Source organism: Varroa jacobsoni, unplaced genomic scaffold (genome assembly GCF_002532875.2).
Source record: "Varroa jacobsoni isolate VJ856 unplaced genomic scaffold, vjacob_1.0 scaffold_1110, whole genome shotgun sequence".
Classification (NCBI taxonomy): domain Eukaryota; kingdom Metazoa; phylum Arthropoda; class Arachnida; order Mesostigmata; family Varroidae; genus Varroa; species Varroa jacobsoni.
In genome coordinates, this window is record NW_019214012.1 from 166,014 (window position 1) to 184,167 (window position 18,154).

General features: G+C 40.8%; 1 protein-coding gene across 2 annotated transcripts in view; it reads right to left on the reverse strand.

The window, feature by feature from the left end:
• LOC111266729 (MFS-type transporter SLC18B1) overlaps positions 1 to 1,501 on the reverse strand; it is a 15,269-nt gene extending 13,768 nt beyond the window's left edge. For both annotated transcript variants that reach the window (XM_086971040.1, XM_086971042.1), the window contains exon 1: positions 794 to 1,501. The gene's annotated coding sequence lies outside the window, so the exon portion shown is untranslated. The remainder of the gene's footprint in view (positions 1 to 793) is intronic.
• Between the last annotated feature and the right edge of the window lie 16,653 nt (positions 1,502 to 18,154).

Here is an 18,154-nt window from a genome sequence, read left to right on the forward strand (position 1 = left end):
CAGTAGATAGAATTTTAGCCGAAACCCTTAGCTTAAGGTTAAGCACTATCAACCACGACAAGCAATTTGACTCCCATAAGGTCGCTTAGTAACGTTCACTAGGAAAAACGAACACCTGTCAGTGTTTCTGTATATAAGTTTCTACATATACGCCTATATAGATAAACTTGACGTGTCAGATGAGTAGACTAAAATTGCGCTCGAGGTTTTTTACCATCTGTCAGGCAGCGACGTCGGCCCTAATTATCTCGTTGTCTCGACCAAAACGAGGAAGGTCATGCATTGAAGTTAACGAAGCGCTTTGCTCGCATTCTTTATCGACAAATCCTCAGATATTATGGTTTTCTGTGCTAGGGCTGACTCATCTACCAGCCAGATCCCTTAACCTTATATGCAGTTACGGTAGCATTGTGCAACTGATACAGATAATTATTCCCCCTAAAAAATAACACTTTCATTGCACGTATGTATATTGTTTGAACTGTATCTATCTAAAAATAAGTAGATCGCAGATATGAAAATTGTGGCAGGGGAATATGTTTTTAATCTAGCTGAACTTATAGGCAGTTCATTGGAACTTCGTACCCAGCGATAGACCTGATTATCTAAGGAATTGCAATGCGGCAAGATAACTGGAATGAATTAAAGTTTAGTGGGTTTAAATTAAATGTATGCAATTATATTCGACATATACTACAATCACGGGACATGTGGGTTCTCTTTTGGGTCGAGGGTTTCAAGAACCCCACCCAATAGAAACAATATTATTCACATACAGTTGCGTCATACTAACCTCTTGTCGTATATTCTTAAACTATTGAAAGATGATAACGCACGATTTAGTTACAGCGAAGGTAACCAGAGAACTCAATGTTCCTCGTCGTTATATCTACGAAACAGTAGCAACTGATGTTCACAGACATTCGCAGTGGGGCTCCCAGTTAACACCATCGATTTGTCAATCAGATTTGTATAGATTACTTTGAATACTTGATAAATGCGATACACAGATTACACACCAGATTCGTGGTCATGATTAGATGCACAGAGAAGTAGCGTCTCTAATATGGTTCCCAGGTCATAGGAAAGGCAAACCCGAATCAGGCTGACAATCGCCGAGCTGCTGAATACGAAACACCAAGGAAAGACCATTTATGGGGAGCTCACAGGCAGTGAAAAGAGTCACTTTAAGAGTTGATGATTTTAGCCCAACCCGTTTCACCCATAAGCTCTACGTTCATGTACGAGTCGGCGATGACCAACTCTCTCCAAGCGTCTCGGAAAGCTCGTCTGTGTATGGGTGATACTGGAATTGCCTCGACGATCAGCGATTAAGAAAAGTGGAAAGAAACCTCTGGAAGATCATCGTAAATGATTACGGTCTGTGAGAAATAACTGCGTAGTAGCACGTTCAGATTTCTAAATGAAACGCTAAGCCTGGTAGTAAACGAGATTACTAGAAGTTTTGACTTAACTGAGGGCACAACATGTCCGTACTGCTTCAACTCTCTTGTATTTATTGTGTGGTCTAGGATACCTTTTGTTAACATTGTGCCTTGTGCTGTCAGGGATCGCAGTGTCTTGTATGGCGGCAAATTTTAAAATTCGTCCAGCATTTAGCATAGACAGACATTTTAGACACAAAGAGCGCTAATGTGTCAGAGTAAACGGACATAATACAGAATCCCGTTTGGTTGTGATGGCTAATCATACATTGCAGCTCTTGGGGGGGAAGGGGGCGAACGATTAGCAAGCGACAAGTAGATATCAAGTAGAGGACCTCGTTTATGATTTCACCCAAATGCTGTTATAAGGATGATTCACACTTGTTTCTAAACAAGACAACAACGAATATAAATAATATTATCTGCAATCAAGTAGCGAATAAGCTGAGCATGAGACTGAAGTCCCTTGTAGCGCGGGGTTTTAGGATTTGCCAACTCTGTAAGACCAATTATTTCGAAACACCTGAAAAGAGAGTCCACTAATATTGCTATAAAGTTAAACTCAGTATGCATGCAAACCTTATCTTTTTTTTATTGAGCCTCCACAAGGGCACATATACCTTAACATCTGCTCTTAACTGATGGGAGCAATATTCGACAGCCAATTACGTCGAAGGGTTTTTTATGCTTGACCAATTAAAGTTCAGCAAAACTGTGATTAGCCTCGTTAACGTATAACTATAACGATAAATCAACTTTAACTGCCTACGAAGAGGAAGTTATCGATTCAATTAGTAGAAATTACAGCAGCTTCGTATGACCAATTCGTATGTATGAATATCCACCGTCACAAGATATAAAACATGGAAAAGGAACCAAGGACCAGTTCAGCCTAGTTTCCTATACATACTTTGGATAATGGTGAGGCGTGTGGTGAAAACAGACCGTGGAAGTTCACCGAAAATTTCGAAAAAGACAATTTTTCTTTTCTTGCGGGATCAAAGCCAGCGAGTTTTCGCTCATCGAAATTCCCCAGATCGTGTCGTACACTTCGTTTTCAGTGACTCGAGTACTAGAACTTTTTGACTGTCCTAATTCTCCACTTTCCCTTAACAATTAGGATTAATCGACAATGGCTAACTCATAATGGCTAAGCTAACTACAATTTTAAGGAGATATAAGTAAATTAACGAACAATAGGTCACTCAATCAATGTTTTAACTGTCTAAACGCAACTTCTTCCCAACTGCTCGTTACCGAACTACAGCAACACGAGTGTAACAATCAAGTGGCTGCGGCAACTGAGAACGCACTGTGATCCGAAGCCTTCTACATCATGGACGACCGTCCGTCTTCTTTCATATTAACGCTCAAAATGGCATTTTAATCAGCAGGAGCGAAAATTCAAAGTTAATTCTGGTTGTCGGTTTCGCGCACATGAGTAATTATAGACGCGGCATAAAACATTCATATATAGCACATATGACGCATTGTATTTTATAAAATAACAGGTAAACGCCTTGATAGATAAGCGAGTGAGACGCTCAACTATGGCTTGCGTTATGCTAAATTAACACGTTTCTTTATTATGAAATCCTGAGTTAACTACGTTGAAATTACTCTCTGATTGTGGGTGCGTTCAGGTTCGCTGATACAGAGCTCAGATACTTCCATTCATGCAATTCCGAAACCTTTAGGCAATCTGCCGTCTGGGAACTGGGTATATTAAGTGTTTGAGCATTCACCGGAAAGCACGAGTGTTTCTTCATGCCTGCGTAAACGAGGACCAGAGCAAAGCATATTGATTTTGAAACAAATCAGATTATAATGTAGCAGTTCCTGACAAACAAATACACCAAGCCGAAATGTACATACAATTGAATTAGATAGTTTATCTAATAGCCAACATCGAGCATGACTTAATTTCGTGCAAGTTCCCTATGAAAATGGCATGCAAATGGTGATTTAAATCGATCTTTTGATAAGAACTGACAGAGATCCATATATCTAACACGTCTATTAATGTCCCGATGTTCGCTTCCTTTAACTTTCCTGCAGTAGCTACTTTTAAAACAACTGTCATTCAACTGTTTTAACAATCGTTTTGTTGCCCCCCTTTACAATACATATATCTATATATATTACGTCACAACACAGTATCTCACTTTCGTCAGATCTAGCTCTCGCCAACATATTTTACCGCAGATAGAGAAGCCGTAGACCATAACAACCACACAAAAAATGCTCTCCCGTAAATACACACACACATATATATATATATATATATATGTATATACACTAAATGGTCGACTGCAAGTCCATTATGGCTAGGCCGAACTAAGGTTCACTATTTCCGGAAAACCGCTGTTGCTGTTCAATAGCAAAGAAGAACATAAAGCAGATAAAAGACAAGCTAAAGAGGAGGTTCTTTTCTTTGTTCCCGCGCTATCCTCCTTTCTTGCTCTCCTAAAAAAGGACACGACACAAACCACAACAGGATTCGACGACGGTACGGTCCGAGATGGCATAATTTCAACAGCAGGCCAGGCGAAGCTGTAGATTGTGATCGTGCAGGTAGAAAGGAAAGGTGAGCAGCGGTTGTAAAGAATTTTTCCTCGTCCTTTGGCAACAGAAGCTACGAATCTGATTGAGGCCGTTGAGGAAAAAAGCTCAATCGGTAAGCGGTAGTATTCCGAGATCTGCACGCAGATGGTGGTCCCCGGGACAGAGCCGTCCAACTTAGTAGGGGAACGGCGGAAACTTAGGAAATTGAGAACGAGGTATAGAAGGCATTTTCAACTGGATTTCTGATCGCGTTACTTGCGGCTTCTGTTGATAAGGAGGCAGATGGCGAGACGGGCCTTTGGTGACGGTGGATCGAAATGTCGAATGCTAACAACGTGCCTTGATGGAGCTGGCAATTGTGAGTTTCTCGGTTTAGCTTAAGGTAAACACACATTTAAGCCAGTTTTTAAACTAAATCTGTATGAAAAATCGATACCTACGTATAATCAAAGATTGGTGTTACCAACACTGTTTACAGCAGCAACCGTTTATTAACTAAAAGATAACAATAGCGGCCAATTTATTGATAGAACAAGTTTTCGTAACTCATTTAAAGGTTGCTGACATTTTTATTCGCAAATGATCAGTCTTTGAAGACGATTTGCCTGTCCTGTGTACCTAGAGGCCTCTAAATATCAAACAGATTTCAACATCCGTCCAATGGAGATGCTTTCTATGTACCATGTCCCGCAACGTCTGATAAGCCAAGGGGGCTGGGGCAGCGAAATTACTACAAAATTATGTCATAATCAGGAGAAAGTTATTTGAATCCTGAATTCGAGATACACTGCCAAAAGCGAAGGAAGTCTTCTGTCGTATAAGACACGTTCACTAACTTTCTAAGCCACTGTACGGCCATCTCCCGATCCATCGTTTAAGTTTCAAAGTAGCCCTACGGGAGGCAGGTTTTAGTAGACGTATTGGTGGTAAAAAAACTTCAGCTCTTTGAAAGAGAAACTTCAATTCTGATTTTGTATCGCATAAACCGAAAATATACAGATAATTAATTGTTTACTTCTTGCCGAAGTAACTCTTTCATTTTTGAGCTGTTCAGCTTCTTGAACGACGTCTCGAAACGGACTCAAGAAATTACATTTTTTTCTATTTAAATTTCAATTAATACGTGGCATTGCGTGGCTAAGAGCTCAACATAGAGCTTAAGCCTCTTTACGCACTCAGATCTAAGAGAGCAAAATATACAATGTGCTCATCGAATCGTAAGTAATCTATCCTATCTCTATGGGCCCGAGGCATACGCTCCAGAGTGTCCCCGTGCACCTATAGTAGCAATAATAATAATATAAATGTGCGAAACTCTTCTCTTATTTTTCTGCTCTCGATTTCGTATCACTTCGTCCTTCCTACCTTTGCTTTTCCTCCTCCATCGTCCACGTCTATTGCTAAGTATTTTTCTCTGTAGGGTTGTCTACAATCAATGTCCTACGATTGTACTACACGTTTCTGACGTACAGCTTCGCAGAGAAACGATGCTATTCTCTCTCTCTGTGTTCCCGTCTTTCTGTACTTACAGATTGTGCGATTTTTTCCTTTCCACTTTTTACCCCCACAGCTCGCTCTTCCCCAGGCGCCCGTTCACCTTCCTTTGCGCCATGATTTGTTATCGCATAAGTACAACGCGACAACTACAGTGTAGAAAATACCACCTCTGTCGGGTTGCTTCCTGTGTGGGCATGGGCCGCCCTCCCATTGTGGCGCCCAGACTGCGGCAAATATGGGACGACATTGGTGTGTTGTCTACAATCTCCCCTTTGCTATCTAACTTTCTAGGTCGTTGTGTCGGGCTTTCTTAGCAATAGTGCTGTATCTGTCCCTCTCTCTTGTTCTGCACCTCCTCGCACTCGCACCCCGAATCCCCGGAACTGGCTTTTTTAGCCCGGATACTATCGTGCCTTCGAGAAATCAACAAGGAGGTTAAATGCGCAAACTGAAGGGACGCCTTGTCCGTGTGTAGGTTACTCGCCCGCGGCAATGACGATTGCAACACTTTTACAATCTGCGACCGACGCTCGCGACGCCATTGAATAAGCGAGAGAGAAGGAAAAACGATCAACAACTGCGTGGCCCAGCCAGCTAAGAGGTTGTGCTCTGATCTAAGCTGCTACCCTTACAAACTTCCGCAATCCGAATCTTCTCATTCTGTTTGGTTTTCGCACCACTGGAGCATCGAATAACGCCTGCTTCGACCATAGAGACATCCTTTCTTCATCTCTGCTCGAGCGGCCTGCCTAGTACGTCGTCAGGTTGGCTGGCCTTAGTCGACAATAATGGCTGCGCAGACCCCGCACAGTCCGCTTGTGTGGTTGCTGGCGTATTTTTGTCGCGTTGAGACGCCTTTGCCCGCCTTTTCCCGACTGTGAGGCTCGTAGACCCGTTTCCGGCACGACATTAAGGAAGGAGCGGCAAGTAACGAACGCCTAGTCTAAGCAAGTCCAGCGAAGTTTCCTTTCAGAACTTTGGTGAGCGGGAGGATAAGAGACTGGCCGGTCTTGTGCACTTGTGAAGTACCTCACCGCTTTGCCGCCAGTAGTGATAAGACCGAAGCGGCAGAAACGCTACGAACTATAGTACTTTCCCAGTGGAAACTTTGGGTTGAATCTATATAATTATCATTTCGCTGGAAAACACCTGTCGTCGCGTCAACGTTTACAACAGTTAGCAGACAATAAATCGGATCGTTACTATTAGCTTAGAAATCTCGTTTTCTACCGCCAATAAAGGAAAACGAAAGTCTAAAAAATTATAGATAAATAAGTGTGGTTTTAATTACTTTAAGTTTATTGCCCAAAGATGTTTAAACATTTTAACGATTATGGGCACATGCTGCGTAAAGAAGAATCACTCGTTCTGCATTTCATCACGCATCACCTTACTGGTTCTCCATTATCTCCCTAAGGAATGACTAATTCTAGAGCCCTATTACGTCTATATAGAGCCCTATCTGCCCTGTATGACGTGAAGGGAATTCCTTTTAGTACAAATTTGATTAGTGTCGGGATGGCTGTATGAGATCTCATTTCTGTGTATTTTTAATAAAAAGTCATTAGTTCATTAAAATATGCCTATACGTAGATTAGCCGCTTTCAGAATCATTCGTTAAATATTTAAGAAAAAAGCAACGGTTAGCCGAAAGTCTTCAGCAGTGTAATAGCCATGATTCTCGGTACGCTATATTTGGACTACCTGGGGCAATTTTTTCGTGATCCCAGGGCATTTTTTTTTTATCTCAGCATTACAAAACAGTCGAATCAAACTTGCAATTATTAACTGATATTAGTTAGACTTAATGTTCTGAATCTTGTAAAATGCCCATCCGGTACGATGTACGGTGCTAGTAGTATACCAAATATGATATATTCGATTATATAGAAATGCCCTATAAGCTGATATTTATGCGCTTTTACAGACATGCATGCGTTCTTAATTTGTTTCCGCTTTTGGTTGTTTGTCCGAGATACAAAACGAGAACTCGTAAAGCCTCAATAAACAAACGGTAAATTTCGCTTACAGCGGAAGCCAGTAGATAATTGAAACATGTGATCAGGTTGAAATCAGGAAAACCTAACTGCTAGCTAGTACGCGTATCGACCTAATTACTCTAGGGATTCTCAGTTGCCAGAGGCCTACTGCGAGTGAGCTAGACTTTCACACAACTTGGAATATTGTTAAACTCTTTATTTTGATTGCCAGAACGTTCTCAGTTGTGAGCCATGAAAAGCTTTTAAATTTACAGTCGGCCTATAAAATCAGCATCCAGGTTTTCTCATAGATAATGGAGTTAAAGTTTTTATGCTCGAAATGTCGACACGAGGGTCTCTGTAAAAGGTATATAGAGGATCTTGTATGTCCTTTCCTTTTACCCACCATTCCCTTTGTGCCCCATACTTTTTTACAGTTATATTATACATATGTGGCACATGGTTCACAAGTATCCCTGCTAGCTCTAGCTTTTATCTAAAATTATGTAGTCTGTTACGTGCAAGTGTCTTTCCATATCTAAGAATGTAAGCGGTTACTGCTGTTCTTCAGGAGCTTTGTAATGGCGTGCGTTGATAAGCCCAAATGTATATGCCCATAAGGGTCCGTCTAGGATGCCTATTATTTTTTTTTCTAGACCCACCTGTTATTAACATAGCTGTAATAATCATAATAGTACTTTCTCGTACACTTATAGGTGAGCGTGATTTTGCGTTTTGTTGGTCTCGTACAGACCATACACGGGAAGTCTATTAAAATACCGAGCCAGCACCAAGTAGACGCATAAAATTTTGTCCAGTTGTAGACTGGCAAGACGTAGCGTACGGAACATTTTGACAAGGCCAGTGGCTGTGAGATACTGAGTCTCTGTAAAATTTATTTTCGTTTTTGCTCTAAGTAGCCGTTATTTCCGTTATTAATCGCATTGTGCCTGTTTTTTTTTTGTGTAGACGAATAAAAATGAATTTGTATACAAAATCTGTGTCTATTTTGTGTATTTCTACAAAAATAAGCTCGAATAACAAACTTAAAAATAGCTGTCAATTAATGATTCGTATAATTAGTTCTATTGAATTTCCTCATTCTCTGCTTTCCCTTGCCAATGATCATCTGATGTTGGGTAAAGCAAATTTAGCAGGCTTACTGTTTGAAACTGAGCTGTAGTACATAGATACAATTCCATTTAGGCTGGCGAATAATGAAGGGCGTAACAGCTGGAACCCACATGAAAGAAAGGTAATGACAGTCTGCTGAATATTGTGCTAAAAGACAACGTACTAAATTACGTAGAAGCTAACATTGTCCTTAAAGTCTTGTGTTATAATTTTGCTATTCACGTGGCCTGTCAGTACATAAGTATCATTAAGTAAAATCTGCCTCTAATTCGCGTCTTTTGCTATAACTAGGCCTCTTAACGCCGACGCAATTACTTCCTCGGCTAGCATTTAATTCCGCTTGAACGATATTAGCTACTTTTAAGCACTGGCAAATTGGAACACTGATTACTTTTGTGCTTAAAATTATATTGAAAATTAGTATTTGTGGGCTAGTTTTATCAGTAAGACTATTTCGTGCTTATAATGATAATAAAATCCATTTGTGGTCTAATAGGAACGATTATATCCCCATGCGTCAATAACACGTACTCGTCTAACTTCGAATCGCCGCTCTTTCTCCGAAAGCGTGGTCTGCTATTGACGAAACGTATATAAAAGTTTAATGTTAATCAGAGTCGTATTTAAGCGACGATACAGTGCTATAGTTGCTGAAATAGCCGACAACGTTCGTGCTGTCAAATTGGCTGCTCTATCTGCGTCGTGCACTCAGACCAACGCACTCGCTGTTCGGCTCGCGTCATAATCTTATCTGTGTTTCAATTTCTCTTCTACAGTCTTAATCCGCAATACGTGTTCGATACCCGTTGATATCTCTAGCAGTAGCCTGTACAATCGGCATCGTTCGTATGATTTTCAAACGTTTCTATTTCCGTTGCGTTTTTGTAACGCTGTTCTATTATCGTTTTGTTGTTTTTTTGTCTTTTGTACATGCAGTCGCAAATGTTTATCTTCGACAGAGCAATTTTCTGCGTAGTGCAGGTATTTGGTCTGGTTTTCGTCTCAACCAATTAACGCTCCCAAGTCGCCTTTCGCTGGTCAGCGAACACAGATAGGACCCGTTTCGTTCTGCTCCTCTCGATGGAACAGGACACGAGACAGGCCGAGCGCGAACTAGACAAAAGACAAACAAAAGCAACTGCAAAGATGAACAGAAGCTTGTTCTACTGTTATCTTCTCTTGGTCCCCACTTCTGAAAGAAATAGTTTATAAGACAAGAGATCCGTCATGCGGGGAAAAACAGACAGAGTTTAAGGGAGTGAGAGAGAACAGGAGAAACTCTATATGTATCTGAAGAGCGTCGATAAACGTTGTATATATATATATATATAGATGCCGAACGCCAACGAAAGCAAATAGACGACAGGCCACAAGTGGAAAACTGGGATTGGAACTGGCGATGGGTGAAAACAAAATGAGAAACTCTGACCCTGTTACTTCCCACACCCCCGCATATACTCACACAGAAACAGAGGAGGCAAAAAGCTTGGGGGATATTGAACGCAGATGCCATGATCTGCTATCCCCCAAATACCAGAGACATGTTAGTGGTTTTTTCGAGTCTGCGCTGCTACTGTGGCTGAAGCTTCGGCCGCCTCGAGGGCTTTAGATATTTGTATGGCACGGAGCCCTATAGCGGTAATAGACGTAACTGGAGTAAGCACTCCAGGCAGGCGTGGAGGGCAAATGATTGAGCTGCAAGTAATGCTTTTGGCCCACAAAATCTCTCCATAGTAGCTTCTCCAACCGTTGTGATATAACATACATATAGATCTTGTCTGTTTGATCGGGAACGGCCAAGATCGAGTGGTTAGTAGTGGCGTTAACCTATGCAAGTTTCAAATAATGGCGCGCTGACTGCGTCATAATGTGGCAAATGTGCAAAAATGTTTTTTTGTTACTAGTTAAACTAAAACGTTATCTGGCTGGAAAGCGCTAATCCGGTAAATTAGTACTTTTTTTTTTTGTTCAAAGGACGTTATAACTACAGTATTTAGTCTCCATGATGTAACTGCATGTTTCTTACCAACCACTAGTGCAGTGTTCATCTGCGTCATGGATGCATATTAAAGCATGCATTTTAAGCTCTGACGAGTTACCACCAAACGGCGCAAGTCGATCTTCGTATCACTATTGACTGCTCAGTACCGTCAAGAGCTGGGCAGCGATCCATCTTGCTGATCGATACCCCAGTTATAACTTCACCCCCCTGTTCGTGACACAAATGCGTATTTGTACCTCAGCTCGGAATCTCTATGAAGACTTTGGCACCATAACCGTAAATGTCTGCTGCAAGTATCGACTCGAAACACTGTATATTTGTATTTGCTTGTGTCATGCGATGTCGGTAATTTAATAATAATTCAATATTGTGCCTATGAGACACATTTAGGTTGACTTTCTCTATTGTGGAGGATTGAATATTAGAGTAGACACGTTTACGTGGAATATGGGATAACAAAGCTTCCCTCGACCTATTTGTTTGGCTTATGCACAGCTTTGGTATTCAATTATTTGCAGCGAACTAGCTTGACAATGGCAAAAATACTTCCATAGGACAAGAAAAAAACGGCTTTCCTTACGACACTCTTTGGCATGTGCTGGGCTTTCTTAAAAGACGAGTATATTTTTATAACCTAAATGAGACGATAATAATAAATGAGATGAAAATAATTTTGTCAACTTCAGTACCTCTTGGTCTGCTTCTGAGCTTCAGGCTAAGGTACCCTCGAATTTTCGTTCGGCCGTAGGATTACATGATATCTTATCTGGCGTGATAAATCGCTACTTTGAAAATGATGTACTATTTTTCTTAGACAGTAACCGGAATAGGTATCACCACGATGAGGCTAATCATTGGTAGATCGCTTAAGAGTAAAGTAATAAATATAAGCGATGATGTATACTAAAGTAAGTAAAACCGGACAATTCTTATCTGGGCTCAGATAATTTGTTAAAACACTGAGTTCTTATCATTCGAAAGCTGTTAATGTTTATATGTAACTTTACTTTTTAGAATCAGAACTGGTTAGTGAAACAATTATTATTTTTAGGAAGGGTATCTGAAGGTTTACGAGTGCTGCATTACTTATTATTATATAAGCTGTACGAATAGTTCTTCTGAAGGCCGATCGGATCTCTGTTTTTGGGACTTTTTGGACTACTTTGGGACTATTTAATTCTCGACTACTATAGCATTAACTAATTATGGAACCCAGTAAATATGTAATGCTTTTTCGTTAGAAAGACACAGTTTCAAGCGTCGACAGCCAGCCTTCAGCATGCTGCGTTTTCTTCGTCTGTTGACTTCCAGCTTTTAGTTGTTTTTCTTGGACACAAACATACATTGGTATTCTTGTAACGTACAAAATGATGACGATAGCTGCAGGCATTTATATAGCCAGTAGGTCCTAATGGTTGTTTAACGTTTTAATTTTATTCTATTTGTCATCGGTTATCTAAATTTGTGACAACTATTTTTGGGATACTTACAGTAACTGATTGCACACTCCTCTTCTTGGCTACGCCTATTGGGGTGCTGTTCGACAGTTGTTGGTCTTAATATACTATATATATATATATATTTCCGTCAAGATCGTTCCCATAGGCTTGGATGCGGGGTAACATTGCTCCAAATTTGTTCTGGTGTAAAGTAGGCCTGTGTGTTTAACATTGAAATTATTATCGAAGAGCTATATTAAGTAATGAAATCATTAATTAATATTAAAATGTATGCTAGTAAACGCGTGAGATTGAACCATTGAGCTTATGGCAATAGACATTACATGTGAATGCGTTTCTCTGTTTTTAACCATAGAAACGTAGTATACATCAGTTTCTGTTGTCTATTCCGTCAATATCCTATAACCCTGTAGAAGTCCCCCCCCCTCCTTGCTTGTGTCAACTATTCTATAGACCAAATTAGAGCGGCCATTGGGTCTCGTTACCTGAGCGAAATAGTCTTAGACATCTGATATGAGACGAAAATGGTCAACTACTCGAAAAGCCGAGCAAGTAAAAGATTTATTTTTTTCAAAAATTTTAAAATTCAAAAACTATTTTTAGAGATAATTATCATATTTGAGATTACAGAAAAAATAAGCCAAATAAAACGCTTTTCAATTTTTTTGAAAGCATGAAAAAATAGGTAACGTTGCGATTAAAGTAGTTTTTAACCATTCAGCCGTTCACTGTCGATATCCGAAAAAGGATGAGCCTTTTTTCTGTTTACAACAGAGTCTACGTTCGTTACAGAGCTGATTCTTTTCAGAGACCTGGTTTTCGGCGTATAATATTCTCGTTAAACCTAGCCTGCAATTATAAACAGACGCTACCGCCATTTCCAAGATGTCCTGCACATTTATCCGCCTACCTAGAGACTTTTCTCTTAATGAATCTGTACTCAGCAAGGAAACGTTTCACGACCTTCATTCTAGTTGATTCTTTTCATTTCTGCTGTCTCCCTCCTATTTATTAGTCCTTGTTCCGTGGCCGAGTCTGCGTTATTCGCGGGAGTATCGCATTGTCACGCAGATGAGGCATAAAACTAGTTTACGGGACATAGTTACACGGGTACAAATGGATGGACGCTTCCATTTTTTATACCTACCTCAAGTGTTATGATACATGTTCAAGTGCAATGGCTCTCACTTGTCGAACTAAGGCTACAGCGAGGCACTTATTTCTTCATCGACTCCTGGCACGAACCAGTAAAAAAATGAAGAAGAGCCTAAATTAGATTTATTGTTGTTGTTGGCGGCGTTGCGCCCGCTGACGACGAAGTCGGTTTTATCGCTAGTGATGCTGCCTGGTAGGAGCACGCGGGATTTCGCGACCCAGACACTCCTAATTTAACTCGTTTACATATCGTTGTTACAGCTCCTGCTACTGGTATTGTCAATCCCGAAGCAGACAAACAAGCAACAAAAATCAGAATTGAATCAGATGTCAAGTCAAGCACTCTGTTCCGGATGCGTTATTTAATGTACAGATGGATAAACAACAAAATATTGTAACGATATTGCAGGTAGTAAACCCACGCCACTGCCAGCGCAGGCAGTGTGGCGTTGCCCAATAGCACCACCGTGGCAGCCTGTGTCTTTCCTTATGTGGCATATCCATTCTCTTTTGCGCCATATGCAAAATTTATCGAAGCCAGACCCCTTCGTTTTGTATTTATTTGTCAAAGAGTCTGTCTGCCATTCATACTGAACACAGGGTCCCCACCGGCGCGATACCGGCATGCTATCTATCATGGCGCAATTTACAACGGTCCCATGAGATCTATGTCAAATTTTTTCTTCGAGGGAGAAGAAGCAGCAGCAGCAGCAGCAGACATTGTTGGTGGATTTGTTCGATGGGGCATGACAAATACATTAACATGATGGCTTCGTAAAGGCGGATGATGCTTGACTTCACCATTACGAAGACATTCAGAAGAGAAACGATCCAGTTGAACCCATTTGTTAACTTTTTCAATGGTGTCCTGGTGCTACTGACTAAAAATGTACTTGATCTTACTGGCAGTGTAATATCGTATTTATCACCTTGTAAACATACTAATGTTTGTATTCGGCCATCTTCGGATTTGAATGTACACCCAACTTGCCTCGATAATGGCGAGATTTACCAAAAACGTAAAACAACATAATTTTTCGGGAAGTTTAAAGCTAATCTACGAGTTTTTTTTTTTATGTTACTGTTTTTAAGATCTTGCACACTCTTCTTTTCATGGAAAGGGAACCAATGATAAGCAGCTAGTGGATTCTATAATAATAATAATAATATAATTCAGAGCACAAAGAAAATGTTAAATAGCTAAAATAGTGAATACTCCGATGGGCATTACAATTGCTTCTTGGTCACAAAAGATTAGAAAAAAGAAATCCATTGCTTAGTACCCTAAGAGCCTTGGCCGAACAACTTTAACATTCCTCGAGGAGAACTCTATAAGGACCCTACCGAACTGCCACGGCGTGTGAATACATGTAACTGTTGTTTTCCTTGTGTTGTTTTTTCATTTGAAATTTTTAATCTTGATTATACCACTTACGTTAAGTAGCAGTAATAGTGGTTGAGATCAAACAGTCACTTGCAAGAAGCACATCTCCTAGAGGGGCATTTGTGGAAGCGAAGTGTTCACCCCAGCTCGTAAAAAAAGATCTCCATCTCTGCCAAGGGTTATTCGTACTTTCTCACGCTTGCTTTATTCCTATCCGTATAGTCTGTCGTTCTTGCTCCATCTCAGTTGACGTTAACCACAGCAAATTAGCTAAATTCAGGGATCCTATCTCGCGACCATAGCCTCACAAACCTCCCCGGAGGCCAATTCCCCTCAAAAACCCGGCCGTCTATATGAAATAGCCTTCCTATTCGGTTTCGGATCTTCCTGGGTCCGCGCTCTGTTGTCTGCTTTATGTTAGCTTGTTCGAGCGTTGTTAGATGTGGTTGCAGCGCAGATGGATCTGTCATTTCCTTGGAGTTTCTTTTCTCTCTTTCGACAGGGGGTGCGTACTGGCCAACGAAGTCTTGGGGGCAGCAGATATTTGGCAGCCGTTAAATTTGTCTTCTAGGCTCTGCCGGTGTTGGGTAGTGGGTAATCTGGTGCAAAACAGCAGATGTGGGGCTGAAAATGAGGAAATCAGATCAAGCCACGGATCTAACTAACCTCAGCAACGAGCAGATTTGGGAAGGGTATGAGGGAAAGGAGTCTGGCGTTTTGAGCAAGAACGCTACTGAAGCGACGTTGTCCACACATAGACCAGCTTGCTTTGTCAGAAAACGACCGCGCCAAAGTTGAGGTACTGAAAATCGAGTACTAACTTCATAGAAGTTTCTTTGATGATAGGCATGCGACCTGAGTATTCGCAACACAACGAAGACGTTAAGACGTTGCGTTTTTTGCCGACGTCCAAGTTTCCACGTCACAGTTCACGATATAAACTACTGAACTGACACGAGCCGACGAAAAAGGTTCCACGTAACGTCAAATGTTGACGCTGTTACATGCGGGTTGTAAGTTGCTGTGTATAACTTAGGTGCGGAATGAATCGTTTCCTGAAATCTCTAATACTGAATTTTCCTAGGGACAGCATAATAGATCAAGCCGACACATTTGCGCGCATTTCTTATGTACGTATTATTATACTGTACTAATATTATGGCCGCTGGCCCAATATATGGTTTTATAACTGTTAGTTGTTAACCTTAAATATCGATCTCGTAAATGTCGCCTCGGGCTATTTTGACGGGTTTCGGTCGCTCTATTCAACCGAAACACCTATATGGGTGCACAGGTGGATATCAGAGATATTGCGGCACATAGAGATTTTCAGTTTCAAATAATTAACGTACAATCCTATGGATCTTGTATAGAAATATTTTTACTTATACTGCTAGTTTATGAGTTGAGCAGTGACTACTTAGTAGCTTCAAAACTGTCGATAGTTCGAGCATTTTCTACCCTTCGATTCTGCAAACCCTCTTACCCTTCTTAAACCAAAGTTTACATTTTTTACATGAGCCCTATATAAAAATGACTAAGGAATCATGGAAGGCGAGCAAGTTTATCGACAGTCGGGGTTGGTTTGCCTAGGGTATTAACTATACGTGTGTAGAGAGCTAAAAATTTCCTATTTTTGCTTGCACAGGTAACTACCACAAAATGTCCTTACTATATATAATGGCCTCAGAACACACAAACAGAATAGGTAATCGCTAAATGATAGCGGTCGATAGTCTATCGATGCGGCTGCACGTAGTAAACATCGTTAGAGTAATATTGTTAATTGTAAAGTTAGTGAATTTGGTAATAGTAAATTGCATTAGTAATCTGCCATTTTGCCATCTGTTGTATGACAAACGCTTTTTGTTGGTCATTACAATGGGCCTTGTACTAATCTCTGCAGCGAAGACAACGAAAATACTTCCTATGAATCACTAATAATGAGAGCGTAGGCGAAGACACGTCCACTGCGATTTGACGTAATGCGATAAATATAACACATATCAACTACAAGTAAGTTGATCTGACCCAACTAAACTTAAGGCATGTTTCTGATGCGTTTAAAACTACGTTTAAAACCTCTGTCTTGGTAGAATTAAATGACTCCTCTGAAATAAAATATGCTGACGGTTCTCACCCTACAGAGTTCCCTGTATAAGATATAATGACAAATCGGTGAATTGCAGACAGGCATCTCTCGTTAAAAATATCGACGGTTCAGAACGCCCTAGAAAGGGTACGGCTGTGATCATACAACCTCAGCCATAGAAACCGTTCATTGGTTCAACAAAATCTTAGAAAACCCATTTATCAATGTGGCATATCTACAGACTCATCGACTGTAATTGAGAATGTTTTCCTTAAAAAGTTATGCACTAGCTAATAAAGTATTTAAGGTTGGGATCTAAAATGTTTCCGATTACGTTAAAATAGTGATTTCCGTAAATTGCGGCGGCCACGGTGATTACAATTAAAGTGATTGCCTTCATAATTATTATAGGTGCCTTTGGATGGTAACGACCCGATTGTAAAGGCTGTATTTCACCCACAGACGACTGGGCTACTAATTATTTCCCTCGTCCGTTTGCCTTGGTGGCGTCTGCATATTGAGGCATGCGCGAGATAAACCCAGCACTTACCACATATAGATGGATTGGTTTATAGAATAGCTTCGTATCTAATCGGGGTTGTTCGACCTGGAGATGAGACTACCACGTGTCAACGTACAAGTGCGTGTCAGAGAGTGCAAGGTAGATGAAGCAATTATACGAAATAAACAGATGGGTGTGGGACATTTTTGCCGTCAGAATCGCCACTGGCGATAGCAACTGTGTGTTATAAACCCGAAATTTCTAATCAGGTGGAAAGCTGAAAGGTCGATGGTTAATAGGAGGAAGTTTGTTGAGAGTTCCTTACGTGTTCTTTCCAAAAATGTATGTTAGCCTTTGAATGATTCAGAATTATGAGCCAAGCGTTCTGTTGGTTCGCAAATATGACGACAGGCCACAAACAGGCCTTTCTATTGATCACATCTTATTTGTTGCCCATTTCAACACGGTGACGTCGACGCTCCACGGCAAAAGACGCCTATAAGTATGTAAAGTATTTACTCCACATATTTTCGACTAACGGCTCCAGTGAGGTGTTGAAAATAACCCAGAACATAGTGCCCCCTTACAACAGTATTAGTGTGCTTAACTAAGCACATATAGCGATACGCGGCAGGGATTATGTTAGGATGTTCGTGACATATCTCGTATCACTTTAGTCTTACTATTGTCATCATACGTTGGTACATAATAGGACTGATTAACCGCTGCGATGCGTTCAACTGATTATCGATGAGTGTTTGATAAAAGGTGACCTTGTAGATCATCAGTCACCGATCGTAGCACTGGGCCGTACTGGCGCTATTAGGCGTGGGCATGGCAAATGCTTGTTCATTTTTAGTCCCCTGTGCTCAGTTTATACGCGGTGTTCACAATGTGATTCGGGGTGTGATAGCCTGATCCAGCCAAATGTTTGTTGCC